This window comes from Hippocampus bargibanti, linkage group LG15, assembly GCF_051943395.1.
Source record: "Hippocampus bargibanti isolate YZ-2025 linkage group LG15, ASM5194339v1, whole genome shotgun sequence".
Classification (NCBI taxonomy): Eukaryota; Metazoa; Chordata; class Actinopteri; order Syngnathiformes; family Syngnathidae; genus Hippocampus; species Hippocampus bargibanti.
In genome coordinates this window covers 6,126,651-6,139,896 of record NC_142748.1, presented here as the reverse complement: position 1 = coordinate 6,139,896, position 13,246 = coordinate 6,126,651, and the positions used below count along the sequence as shown (strand labels likewise).

At 41.9% G+C, this 13,246-nt stretch overlaps 1 protein-coding gene across 9 annotated transcripts in view; it reads left to right on the top strand.

Annotated features, from left to right (window-relative positions):
• The window catches only part of mapk8b (mitogen-activated protein kinase 8b), a 66,895-nt gene that overhangs the window by 30,327 nt on the left and 23,322 nt on the right, over window positions 1–13,246 (top strand). For all 9 annotated transcript variants that reach the window (XR_016117698.1, XM_089016150.1, XM_089016148.1 and 6 more), the window contains exon 4: window positions 7,714–7,801. The gene's annotated coding sequence lies outside the window, so the exon portion shown is untranslated. The remainder of the gene's footprint in view (window positions 1–7,713; window positions 7,802–13,246) is intronic.

Below are 13,246 nucleotides of genomic sequence, written 5' to 3'. Positions count from 1 at the left end.
CATTCACAAATTTATTCGGGAATTGAAAATATACATAATTTGTTCTGTTTTGGGTTTTTTTCATGCTTAGGTGCTAATAAAGCACTAGCCCTGGCCTCTGGCATTGTTTTTTTTTTCTTTTCCACAAGGGGGAAGAGTAACTGTAACTCCAGACTCATATAATTTAGGAATTAACATTTTTTTCTGACGAAAGAAGGGGTTCTAAGGTTTCTAACGCTGCATTGAATGTTTATGTACTCCTGAAACTCAATATTCTGTGGGTCCTGGAATTCAAGTGACAATGACAAAAACCCTGGCACTGGAGTGGACACATTTTTACACATCGTCTGGCAGTGAATGAGTTAAAGCCGAAAAATTGAAGCAGGGGGAAAAAAGTTTTACAACATTGATTAGCTGCCACATAAGAGCTAATTGAAAACATTGTGAGTCCATGTCACGGTCACATTCGTCTTCATAGAGTCTTTCACTTTATGCTTAGCCGGCTCCATTTATATGGGATGTAAAGACTATGTTAAAGCGGAGTTTTTCTGGCCGTCGCATAATTTGTGGGATTTAAAATTCAATCTAATGAGCACAAATTGTCAATGACCATAAAAGTCACCTCATTATAGCGGCCTCAACACCAGACTTGGGCTCACGTCAGCCTGGCTCCCAATATATAGCTCCAAAATAAAGTGGAAGGTGTTGAAAGAGTGGGAAACAAGTGAAAAAATGTTGTCGTTAGGTGCTTTAAAACATACATTCCACTCAAACGCAGTCTCATTTCCATATAGATGACGGCTTTGTTTTCTGTGAATTTAGTGAAACCATTGGATCACATTTAATGACCAATCTTATCTTATTTTGAGAGGGAAAAAATAATTTGGCACCTCCAAGTGGTTGAGGGTCACTAGCCTACGTGATCCATGGGCTTCAGGTTACCCACCCCCTCAATAAAACATCATGGAATTGAACTTTGAATCTCCTCAATCGGTCATGCGAATCAGTCAAAGTCATAAATTTAAAATGCATGAAGTCATTATTTGCACATTAAGACTCATTGACACTTTTTATTTCCCTCGAATTACATCACGGATGAGTCACCAATCCACTTTGTGCTAGTGGGATAGATGATGAGCTCCCCACTCCTCTAAATGAAGACAAAATTACCCTCATTCACTTAATATTTGCGCGGGGTGAGCATCCGACTCGTGTGGAGGAGAGACGAGCCCACCATGTTACTTTTGGCACAGGACTCGATCCTTCATCGACGCTTAACCCCCCCACTCCTCATTTTATCTTCACTCCTTTGATTTGTTTTCATACTGTTGGCTGGGGTTGAATGAGCAGTCATGCTGTTGTGTTGGATATGGAAAGATCCATGACATCCTTTCAAAGGATGGATGCCAAGCTTACACACAGAGACAGTGAAAGAAATAAATCCGTTTGACTATGAGCATATATCAGCAAATATGCTCAGAGTCAAACGTACAAGTCACCGATGGGATAGTGGTTTACTTGGTTTACGTCAGCGTGGGGTTAAGTTCGCACTCAGCGATGGGGGTTAGTATGGTGTGGGTTTTTATTTTATTTTATTGGATTGAGTTGTTATTTTGTAGTGATTGCTGTTTTGTTAACTCCCTCAAATTCCGGAACTCACAGAATATTGAGTTTTAGGACTATATAAACATTCAATGGAGCGTAAGAAACCTTGGACTGTCTTCTTTCATCAGAAAAAATAGTCAATTTAAAAAAAGTTATATGGGTCTAGAGTTATTTAAGATTGAAATTGGGGCGGATGTACAAAATACAATTCAATACATACATATTTGTTTATATAGGGCTTTAACAACAGCTGAAGCTGTAACAAAGCGCTAACATAGAAAAATGGGAAATGCTGCCCCCCTGTGGAAAAGAAAAAGCATTGCCTGAGTGTTGACCAGCGCTTTATCGGCACCCAATCATTAAAAAAAAAAAAAACGAACAAATTCGGGAATGGCACTTTATGTCATGTTTTCAATTCCCGTATAAATTCAGGAATGGCTGTGAATGAGTTAAATAATCAGAACAATACATCAATTCAACTGGTCTCAGACGAGTACAGCAGTAAAATTAACTCCTGACCGATCGTCAATCTGTAACCATGAGTCTGAATGCCTCCCATGTGAGCAGCTTTCATCAACTAATGGTCATCACTCCCCTCTCTGTTTTGGAGCTGGCAATTTTACCCCAAACCAATCCCCAGCCCCTACCAGGTCCCCCGCCCCCTAAGCCATTTATCCTCGCAGGCCCCCTTTTTCTGAGAACAATCATCCACTATACGTATTTGTCAGCTATTTGAAAAATTGACAACAATCTCAAATTGCACTTATTAGTCACATCTCAAACTGCTGGAAAAGATTTGAAAAGCCAGTGTGCTGCATGTGTTGCCGGTCCAACGGGAACTTTTTGCAATGCCAGATGCTCTCATACCTGACAACCTTGGCGAACAGCTGCCCTTATAAATGATTACAATTCCTCTATAAAAGTTGTAGTACACCGTACATTATCTGAAATGATAAAAAATGCTAACACAAGCAGAACTGAAGCTTACCGCGTTATGCTTTTGTCAATCAAAAATGATAAAAAAAGTTTTTGTCATTTCAATTCCAGTACCTACAGAATATTGAGTTTTAGGACTACATAAACATTCAATTCAGCATAAGAAACCTTAGACTCCCTTCTTTCATCAGAAAAACAGAGCTAATTCCTAAATTATACGAGTCAGGAGTTACAGTATATGAGCTTGAAATGAGGCTGGCTGTCCAAAATACAGACACTCTCCTACTTACGAACATTTGAGTCACGAACAACGGTACATACGAATATTTTGTAGTAACATATGGAGTATTGTCTCCAGTTGTACATATACATATCTTTATCGAGCATGTTTTTTACTAAATGTTTATTTTCCAATACAAACCAATACAGGTTACTTATACAAGTCTTAAACATACTTATGTACATCTTAAACATACTTATATAAACCTTAAACAAAGATTCCATACAAAATATAGCACTGAAGCAACTTACGAACAAATTCACCTTACGAACGACCATTCGGAACGTATCTTGTGGGAGCGTCTTTCCAATGCAATACATACATATTTTCAATTTCCGAATAAATTTGTGAATGGCAGTGAATGAGTTAATGTGACTCGAGCGTTTTGGTATTTTTGCCAAAATGTTATCTGGGGGTCATAAAGTTAATTGTGCGGCGACACATTCAGTTCACTCCATCTCACATTCAAAATTTTTACAATCCCGTCGCGCCGGGAGGTTCGGCGAAGGGTCATGTGATCGTTTCCAGCAACCTGAGACAAGCCGCATTGTGTGCGGCGGGGTCACTATTTTTGACAGAAGAAATTTTGTCTGAACTTTAAATGAGACAGTGTGCATATGTGCGTGCGTGTGTGTTTTCACCAATCTCATATCCCCTGTGTGAGCGTGGTGTCGTATCTATCCTCCTAAATCTCCACCGAGTACAATCGTGCAGTCAAAGAATCATTAAACGAGTCCATTTATAGACCTGAAAAATGTTTAAAAACGGCCTGTTTCAATTGACTAAAAGGGAAGTAGCCAATGAAAATAATGACCTTGGCCAGAAGAACGGTGGTGGGAGCCTGAAATGTAATTCCAAATCCTTTCTTTTTGCGTGAGGAAAGACTAACTAGCGGCGTGCGAAATAGCAGGCGGGCGACGGGGGTACTGACAGACAAAGTATCGGCCTGCACGAAAAAGCAACTTGACAAGGTGAGATGAGAGGCGATGAGGCTGAAAGGGAGAAAGAAGGCACGCAAAGGCTAAAGACGGCAATAAAAGAAGTTAAGGAGCCAGAATGTGCTTGGTACAAATAGTTGCGTTGTCAATGAAGACAATTTAGAGAGATTCACACATTTGTTCAGGTTTCGGTTTTTCATGCTTGGGTGCCGATAAAGCCTCGGACAATTGTTTGTCTATTCCACAAGGGGGCAGCATTTCCTTTTTTCAATGGTAGCGCTTTGTTACAGCTTCAGCTGTTGTTAACGCGCTATACAAACCAATATGTATGTATTGCATTGTATTTTGGACAGCTACCCTCATTTCAAGCTCATATAACTCCAGACCCATCGAACTTATGAATTACGTCTTTTTTTTCTAATGAAAGAAGAAAGTCTAAGGTTTCTAACGCTGTATTGAATGTTTATGTAGTCCTAAAACTCAATTTTCTGTGGGTCCTGGAATTCGATTGGGAATGTCATAAACCCTGGCACTGGAGTGACACATTTTTGTACATGTCTGGCAGTGAATGAGTTAATAAATAACGACCTTTGAAAACATGATTCTAAATGAGAACCTTAGAGTCTTAGAAAGTGTCACATTTGTTTCTCATATAACTATAATTTCCTTAAACGTGTTTCTCATTTGTTTTTTTTAGCTCTCAATAATTGTTCCATTCACATCGCAGAAGTTGTAACAATAAATGCTATCGCATCAGCATCGTTTTTCCACGTCACTGACAAGATGTCACCTGTAGTGAGAACTCAACCGGGGGGGGGGGGGTGTACCGCTCAACCACGTCTTGCGTTCACCTCATTGTTTAGCTTTCGCCCCCCCCCCCTCCCTCCGTCAATGGACCGCTTGGCTGGATTTCCCAGATCTTATCCACCCCGCGGTCCAGATGGAGCCGTCGACTTGGCCAGGAAACGTCCGATAAAATGTCCGCCGCATCAAACGGAACCGAAGAGGAAAGTGATCCACAAGCTCAGCAGCTTGTAAGGTGAAGAGTTAAAGAGTCCCCTCAGGAATACTGGGGCCTAATGGAACGTGGATAATCGGCTCTTTTCAAACAAGTGCGCTAACCTTATCAAGATCTTCCCTCCGCAACCTTCTTTTTTTATATCCTGCACTACGAGAGCCCATAAAATATAATGACACAAGACAAGTGAAACATGTGACCAGAATTTTGTTTCGAATTCATCCCGCCTTGCCTCCCTGCAGCGTGTGAATAGCAAGCAAAAAACATGGCATGGGAACACGGTATTACCAAAATGACAAACAACGGCGCAGACTTAAGTCACAGCTGACTGCATACAGTGTTATTTTTACTGCTTTTGTTTTTTTTTGCCGCTCTGTTTTTCATCTGTAACATATTCAAAAGGAGACTTCCAACAAGACCGCGTGGACATTCATCAGTCCTATTCAAGTTGGACCGCTGAATGACCGACAGCAGCCAAAGACTCAGCAAGCGGCCTGTTTTATTTCATCATGAAATTTTTACGCCTGGAAAAATAACAAGACATGGAGCCGAGTGGCTTGAGAAAAAGACGGAAAAAAAACCCCCAACAACCCCCCCTTGAGACAAAAGACGTCCAAACAACTCAAAATGTTCATTAACAAGTTGCCATAGTCGCCACTTAAAGAGCGTTCAGGGTTCCATTGTTCACATTTTTATGCTTGGATTTAACACCCGCGAGCTCCCCTGCGGTGCATTTAACGACTTTGCGACCGAGTAGCAAAGAATAATGGAGCCCTCCCCCCCCCACCAACCCCCTCTGCAAAACTAGAGGCCGTGCGAATATCAAAAGGTGACGCACGTTCACCTGACTGCCGTCCGTCTCCATTTTCCAGGAAGTGTGTGCGAAAAAAAAGAAAATGGACGACACTGGTCTGGACTTGATTGGAAGGGCAACGGGCGAGGCAGCCAATTTGTCATCATTTAGGTGACAAGCGGTCTGAGTGACGCACTCCCTCTTTGACCTTGCTGTGTGCTTTGAACTGACAACGCCGCCGCGTATGTCACGGGGTGTTTGCGGGTTAAAAAGCAGAGGAATGACAAGAAAGGGGGACGTTTTAAGGTAGAAAAAAAGCAAAACAGTGTCAGGCTTCAATTGGAAAACTTTTGCGCCTACTCCAGTTCTGCTGACAGTAGACAAGATGATTTTGGGACACGCCCCGGATTGGTCGCTAGCCAATGATATTTCATAATCAGGGCTACTATTTTCTATATAAAATTGCACCAATCCTGAGAATTAGCAAATTAATTGCTCAGCTGGCCCAAGCTTCCAAAAAACTTTGAAAAGTGATTAAAAATTGTGCATGTCAAGACACAGCGACCGCTCCTTTATCACTCGAATTTTGGCGATTGTAACCTGTGCACACGCACAAACATAACTCATGCACTGCCATTCACAAATGTATTCATGAATTGGAAAGATGACCCAGAGCGCCATTCTTGAATTTGTTCGGGTTTTGTTTTTTCATGCTTGGGTGCTGATAAAGTGCTGGCCATGGCCTCTGGCAATGTTTTTTTCTTTTCCACAAAGGGCAGCATTTTCCATGTACATGTTTTTCCATGGAAGCGCTTTGTTCCAGTCATTTTGTACATATGCCCCCATTTCAACCTCAGATAACTCCAGACCCTTAAAATCTAGGAATTAACTATTTTTTTCCAATGAAAGAAGAGGGTCTAAGGTTTCTAACGCTGTGTCGAATGTTTATGTCGTCCTAAAACTCAATATTCTATGGGTCCTGGAATTCAAGTGACAATGACAAAAACCCTGGCCCTGGATTAGACACATTTTTTTGCACATCCGGCAATGAATGGGTTAATGAGGGCCATCTCACGCGTAGACTGAACCCAGCAAAGGTAGGAATGATGGGATGATACGTCGGAATGCTTTATGATGACTTTGTGAGGCCCGTCGTGTATCTGCATGTATAAATATGCAGGTGTCTGCATAAGAAATCTTGATATGCCTTTAATTATCAATGTTTCATTTGACTCGGGGCTAGCAAACATTTTGATATAATCAGGACTATGGGTTCTATTTTTAAAATCATTATTGCAAGGTAGATATGAAAGATTTTCATCATGTAATCGTGGACGGGTTTTTATTGGACCCTTGTTTGAAATCTATGCTGCCATGTCTTTGATGGTCTCAGGAGGAGAGAGTGTGAATCGTGACTGCACAAATGAAATATGTGCAAAATATGACATCCAGGACGGGCGGTAAAATCCCCGACGGTTGTAAATTGTCTGGAGGTGTCTGAGTGATAAAAGACTTGTGGAGTTAATGCGGGGGCGCCGACACAACAGCCCGTGGGCCATACAAGGTCTGTGAAAACATTCGAGGAGACGTGCGATGCAATTCCCGAAACCAAATACAGCTTCAATGGAGTTGCCTGAAAAAAAACCTTTAACCCCAAAATACCGTACACAATAATACATTTGTGACATCGTTTTTGTATCTGCTATTTGTCCCATGTGCTTCCTTTGCGTTTTGAGTTTTAGGGGGAACCTACATACTTGAAAACCTTGTTTTGCACACCCGTACCCCAGAGCTCCCCAGCAATGACAGTCAAATGACACCGACATTCCTCCCAATCAAAAATGGTGCTGCCCAAAAGGCGCAACCGCTTAGCAGAGTCTCCTCTTTAATTATTCCTGTGGCCAAAAATGCTGAAAAACCAAAAAAATCTACTTGGCCGCCATCTTGGACTTGGGAGAGATGTCTCTCTCCTCACAATGTAACCAATTTAGGCTTGTTGACAGACTTCTGATGAACTCAGCGATGAGTGTGTTGGATTTGGGAAACTCCTAAAATTTCTAAAACATAGAATACCTACGTTTACTTTATTTTGGTGTGAATATTTTCATCATCTAGCACCTTGCTACAAATGTCCTAACTGTGAACTCATCTCTGGCGCTTGCAGGGACACCCACCACGAATGAAAAACGATGCCCGTCCCATGCCTGATCATGTGCCGAGTCGTCTGGGAGCATGCGTGAGGAGATTCAGAGGTAATCTACGTTCTCACCTCCTAAAACAACCTTTAAAGTCACAAAGAGTACTCGCGGTGATGGATTGGTGTCGGGGAAAATCCCTTCCTTACTGATCCTTCAAAAGAGAAAGCCTGCAAAACTCTTTAAGGCACATCCCCCTCCGCACTTGGGCGCGAGGGACATGATTCAGATATTTTATTAAGATCTTGAGTCATAAAGCCATTGGAAGACGTGATCTGCAACCGATGGGGCGCCGTGTCCACTGCAATGAAAATGTTTGATGCAGAGCATACATCTGGGATACAGTTTTGGTCCCCATTCCTCTGAGCTAGAGTCCGGTCCATGTCCAGCGGATATTTCCTCAACACTGGACTGAACAAAGATTCATATCAGGATGCAGTTTACCCCCCCCCCCCCTAAACCCACCAAAAAAGTCTCTAAACAGTAATAAATCAACAACAACATTACAGGTGCACACAGGAGAGTGCGGTTAGTATGAGCAGACCAAACAGCAATGGGACCAGAATTGGAGGAAAATTACATGCTTAAGACTATCTTTAGCAATGTCAAACCCCATTCAGGGTCACAGATAAACTCAGTCTTATTTTGACCTAAAGACAATTTAGAGTCTTCAATGGATACCACAAAAGGAAAACAGACCAAAATATAACGCAACCTAACGTCGAAAAATTAGATGACATGCCCATAAATCGTCAAATTTTGCCTGTCAGTCCATTTCGGTGATTGTTCGTAGTACTCTGCTTGTACGCTGCCCAACCCGTCTCAAAACTCACTTGCACTCTTTGGCATTTTACTCAGCATGATTCCAACTTGATCTTGGTTTCACTCCCTGGGGCTTTATACTATCTTTGTGACTGCTTTATTGATAGCTGTCCATTTTAAGCACTTTGTTACAGCTTCATCTGTTGTTTAAGCGCTATATAAATGAATATGTATTGTATTGTATTGTACTCTGACGTTCTCCCTTGTAGTTTCCTGGGTTATGACATACCTGCAGCTTTCCTGTAAAGTTACTTTCTTTGTGTAATTTTTAACCGCTAGCCATTTTGGACCATTGTAGCCGTGCTCCTTCAATAAGTCTTGCATGGCTGAACACAAAGTCAACATTTGGAGTTAGATGGCCGCCGTGTGTGGGATTTTTCACTTCACTGCACACCTACACGCACCATAGTTCCCAATGGTTCCCAGTATTTTATTTCAAACGTTGCTTTTATTTGACCCTTTGATCAATAAGTTACCTTGAAATGTAGCCGCGGGTGTAGCGTGAAACGAAATAGGGCACTGTTTGTACTTTTTCAGTTTTAAGTGCAGCCTGGAGTGAATCACAATGGGTGTTCAAAATGCGGCGAAGTCATTTTAGGTCAACGGATGCCATTTGCAGTTTCTGCATCACTAATATGTTGCGGTTCGTTTTTAGCGGAGCTGCTACATTGAAACAAAATTAGTGAAACCGAGAACAGCTATCTGAAATAAGTTGTAACAACTTCTCACTGAACTTTATGGCTCTTGTTTTTGTCTTTTTTGACCTCAAGGGGGCGTGTCCAGCAGGTTAGGAAGTCGATTCAGTGCGGCCATACTCATTAGCAACGGGGGCCATTTAAAACCGGTTCTATGGAGTTGGCTGTGTCATAAAGCATCCCTTCATGAGCGGACATACCCCACGTCCGACTGTCACTATGATGCCCGTTGCCCGGCTCAGCCAAACACAGCCTGCAGGAATGCGGGTGTTTAATCAGAGGACAAATGCCATATTTTGGGCAGTTTGTTTTCACGCCCCAGCAGGAGTATGCGATTGCAGTTGTATGTGCGCGACGGTGTCCAGATGAATTTGCGCAGAAGGTACACATGTTTATTTTATGAATGTGTGCATTAATGCTTGTGAAAGGCCGCTCAATACGAGAGTGCACATTTTCTCAAAATGTATGTGCCGGCCTGCTGTGTGTATACCGGCAACTGATAATTTGTATACACCTCGCTCTTTTGAGTTTGCGGCGTATTTGTGTATGTTGGGCTTTTGGCCCAAAGTTGGCCACCCATGGTGCTTTTAGGGGCCTCTGGGTAACACAGTTTGAATCAAAAGCAACACAAAACGCATCTGAATCCCGCTGGGTTCTTCTATGGCCATTTTACAAGTGATTTCCTCAAATACAAACAGTGCATATACGAACCAGTCAGAAACTATTGTTGATGGCCGCCTACAGGCATCCATCTTGGTTGGACTTGCAGTGCCAGGGTTTTTGTCATTGTCACTTGAATTCCAGGACCCTCAAAATATTGAGTTTTAGGACCACATAAACATTCAATACAGTGTTAGAAACCTTAGACTCTCTTCTTTCATCAGAAAAAAATAGTTAATTCATAAGTTATATGGGTATGGAGTTATCTGAGCTTGAAATGGGGGCAGATGTACAAAATACAATACATTAATTTAACAACAGAGCATGTGTGCACCTTGCTTGACAAAAAAAATCACGATTCACTGATATTATTTTGTGGCTTTTTCTTCGTTGTGTTATGAGCTACAAATGCATACATTTTACTTCATTTGAACCATTGTATTTTGTCCTTGAGAGTTTTTAAACGAAAAGACTTACGAGTTGATGTGTTCACAAAACCGAATAAGACAGATACTAAATGTTAAAAAAAAATGGGGACATTTTCGAGCCATAGTTCAAATCAAATTGCGCACATCTTGCAGCCTTCCATGCATGTGTCGTTTTTTGGATTTCGGATCCAATAAACTGTGCGCGCCGTGCCTTAAATCAACCATTTTGAGCGCGTGATTACAACAAGATGTCCCGGGGATGGTGATTTATAAAATAAATGACAAGGAATGATTTACGGTAATCCGTGCCACTCTTTCAAAAAAAAATGCTGGGCAAAGCGCTCAGCATAGCAACAATGGGGCTTTTATATAAGAACCGTTGGAAAGATACCACTCTGAGATTTACAGCTGTTTTTTTTTTACCTGCTCATCCGCTGTGATTCATTCGGCCAAAAAGAGAGTTTGGGAGGACAAGTTAAAGGCGAGGAGGAAGAAGGGTAAAGGGGGTGTGAAGGAGAAGCAATTTTTGCCTGTCTAGAGAAACTCGTCCGTAAATCAATGACTGATTATTTATTCATGGATATATCTATATATATATGTGTGTGTGTGTGTGTGCAATGGCGGGCCGTGCATGTCACTCCTCGGCCTTCTGTAGGGCTATGACTGAATCGCTTCACAGCTGCGAGGGTGGTCTGATTTATGACACGTCCACTAGAGGGTAGCATTAGCCAGGAAATAACTAAAAAATACTGTCATTAAACTGTTAAAAAATGTTTACTATGAATGTGTGGATTTGTGATAACCTCATAAAATTGCAATATTATTTGCAATTTTTGATTGCTGTCCAACCTTTCTTCATGATGTCCATTTTTCTTGAAAAGTCAGTCCTGAAAATTGCTTTAATGGTATTTCTGCAACCAAATCCTTTTCTTCTCCTCCTTCAGCCATCGTGGGTTGACAAAACCGCTATTAAATCGACACAACAATATATTTGCTTATGCAGCTTGCTACATTCACAATATGCTAGCTCTGGCCAGTATGCGCTTATCACTTGCAACTAGTGATACTATGATTAGCTAGTAACTAGTCAATCATGTGACTAACCGATCATAATTTGCGAAAACTCTGCAAGCAGGCCTTGGGTTGCCAACTTGAAATCTGATTGGTTAAAGCAACAGTTTCATTGCCACTTATTTTATGCTCCAGGGCCTGCAGAACTGATTGTGAAGGCGTCCAGGCCGATTTCTGACCCTGGTAACAAATGATGCCTGAAATGTGATTGGTTAAATGCTTATATACGAAAATACTCATCTGGCAGCAGCACAACAGGGGAAAAGTAATGAAAGGAAGCTGAAAGACAATTTAGAATTATTTAATACATGGAAAAATAGAATTAGTCTGTGATTCAGATATTTTTAGGCCAGCTGAGAAGGCCTTGAAGACCCTGACGGCCCCCCATTGTGTATGTGTGTATTTATGTTTCCGTGATTTCCTAGCTAGCCATTAAAGCGTCTGGAAACTGGCTCCCTCTCGTATTAAGATGCTAAAATTGAAATGAGGCAAATAAAACAGGCAGTTTTTTACTTGTGAATATTGGTGGTCTTCAACTTTCTGCCCCCTTTTCCCGATTCTGTCTTTTAGAGCAGCGTTACTTTCCGTGAACCTTTTTTTTTTCTTCCTATGGGTCTTTAGGGAGTGGTTTGCGTGCGGAAATGGCACCTGAGGGGCGGAAAAGGCAGCGGTCTGATTGAGGGCACGTCGCCGTGGGTCGGTCTTGTAAAAGCTGTCTGGATGCGATACGGTCTTGCTGTTTGTTTCACGGTGGGTGATGTTAACTGCTGTCGCGAGGCGGAGGGTCTCGGTCTGTTGTGTTTAAACTGGAGATGCTTGCCAAAAGATGGGAAGGGATAAATTTTGATCTGCCACTTACAGAAAAGTTGGATTTATTAATACATGTGAGTCGTATATCGCGTATGCATTTGTTGGACGCTCCTGCCACTTAAATGACAAGACGATGCTTGACTTCACAATTCATTTTCTATCCATGAGGGACATCCGGGAGATGTTTTCTACATCTCGGCCAGCTCAGAGACCCTCACAGGAATATTGTCAAGTATGTCCTGCGTACTGAGTTTGTACACTGTGCCGGTTGAGTTCATAGGGCCACCCTCCCGTAGTTAAAAAAAAATGAACCAGCTCCCATTTGATTTATTTCCTTCACATTTGTGCATGCAAACCTGGGTGGTCGTCCTCCTCAAAATTCATCCCGTAATGTTGCGATGGACTGTTTTAAGCATTAACACATCCGGTTCAGTCTACATCGCAAGATCCTTCACCTCCTATGGATCAACTCTGATGTTGCGCTAAAAAGTTGCATCAGGGGTCCTTTTTGGGTTCGTGGTTGCGGTTGATTTATTTTGCTGTCTCTGACTTTGACGATCTCTCTTGCCTCCATATTTTGAGGTGGATTATATTCCCGTTGTCAAATGAGCAAATATTAAAGCGCTAGGCCACAATTATCTCAGGCAAATGGCCCCCGTTGCGCGCACCCGAGCCTCCGTCGCTGTCTCTTGACCGAAAAGTGCGTCACAGTAAGCGGCAATGGAAAATATGAACAATAACCTGTAATATGTTGAGCGAGTGCCTTTGATGCCTGCCAAAAAAGCAGCACTGTGTCCATTTGTCCGGGTGGTGTTTTACTAGCATTAAAACAATCAAGTTTAACCGTGCCCTCGCGTTGTCGCAGTCGATTAAAAAAAATAACATTAATAAAATCTCACTGACTTTTTATGCTTATGCTTTGATTCTCATAACATGTTTTCGTTTTTGGAGGTAGGCATCTTGATGCTGTTGATTGGGGATATGATAAATGCACCATTTTATTTGCCTTTGCACCT